Raw genomic sequence first — 1,629 nt, forward strand, 5'->3', positions numbered from 1 at the left:
CCTTTGGCCTCCCTCAATAAGCCGATCACACCCCCTCCATCCTCCTTTCGGCCTACCCTCATCGGCTTCCCCCATTTTTTCTCTTCTTCAAGCCGCTTCCCCCCCCCCTAGCCGAAGCCGAACCCCCCCTTCCCTTCTACCACAAGCCGACTCCTCTTCCACTCGGCCCAACTCCCTTCGGCCCGTTACATTCGGCCCATCCTCTCTTTTTCAAAACCCTAAACCCCTCTCCCTCTTTATAAATATCTCCTCTTTCTCTTTTAGAAACCACATCTCAATCCATCGGCCTATCCCCTCTCTCTTTAGAAACCGATCCCCTAAACCTTTCCATTCGGCCTACCCCTCCTCAAGCCGCACACTCACCCCTAGCCGAATCACCCTCTCCCCTACGCCGGTTCCACCCTCGACCCCCACCCCCCATCGGCTTCCCACCTTTCCTTACACACACGCCGACCTCGAAGCCCTCCCCCAAGCCGCCTTCTTTCTACCCACCTACACCACCACAAGCCGCTTAGAATCGGCGCCCCCCCCTTCGGCTTAGGGTTCTCTTTCGGCCTCTCCCAAGAATCGGCGCCCCCCCTCCCCCTCCCCCTCCCCCTCACCATCACCCTCACCTTTTTGGTCCCCCATTATCCAACATAATTTTTTTTAAACCTCTCCTTTCCCCAACTTCTTTACTTTAACTAGATTACTACTTACCACCCATCCCCTCTACCCTCTCCCTTACCCCCATCCCATCCCATCCACCCCATCCTCTCTTAAGACCCACACCTCCCACACCCCTATTCCTTACACCTATTTCCTCTCCTTTTTACCTTCCCCATACAACCCCTCCTTTTACCCACTATATCTTTCCCTCCTATTTTTTATTTAAAAACCCCCCACCTCTCATCTTCTCTAACACATATCCATCTCTCCTCTCTTTCCCAAATCTCCACCTTTCTTCTCCAAAGCTTCCTGTGTGTTTTTTCAAGCTTCTTCAACCATGGCTTCTAAAGTTGGGACTCCCTCCAAAAATCCAAAGGTTAAGAAATATCTTACTGCTGATGATGTTACCTTTTCTCCATGCAACTTTGTGGCATTGTTGGATCACAACGAGAAGTATCCAGATTTCTTCATCATCATCGAATTTCTTCGTAAGTGCCCTCTTTTCAAAGCTCTTACGTTTTCTCCTAAGATGAGTCAATCGTTGCTTCGTGCATTTTGGGCTACATGTCTATATGATGCTTCCTCTAAAATTGTGCATGCCTCTGTCTTGTCTCCCAATGATATATCCTTTACTGCTGATGATTTAAGACGAGTGTTAGAGCTTCCCACTTACTCTTATTATGATGAGCTTATCTCTGTTGATACTCTTCACATTGTTGCTACCACAATGGGCTATGTGCAAGATCCTGCTTTGCTTAAACAAAGCAATTTATATAGGAAGAATATGGGTGGTGTATGGAACTTCTTCTTTTCTCATCTTATTCAATGCTTGAGTTCYAAAACTGGAGGGATGGACCAGTCACCCTCTAGTGTTACCCAGTTAGCTCATGCATTGATGTTTCAAAGAAAAATTGAYTTTGCTGGTTATCTGTTTGGGGAATTGATCAAGAAGATGGGTAGTGGCAAAACCTCTACCGTGCC

The sequence above is a fragment of the Cynara cardunculus genome, assembly GCF_001531365.2.
Source record: "Cynara cardunculus var. scolymus isolate 2C chromosome LG 17, CcrdV1, whole genome shotgun sequence".
NCBI classification, from domain to species: domain Eukaryota; kingdom Viridiplantae; phylum Streptophyta; class Magnoliopsida; order Asterales; family Asteraceae; genus Cynara; species Cynara cardunculus.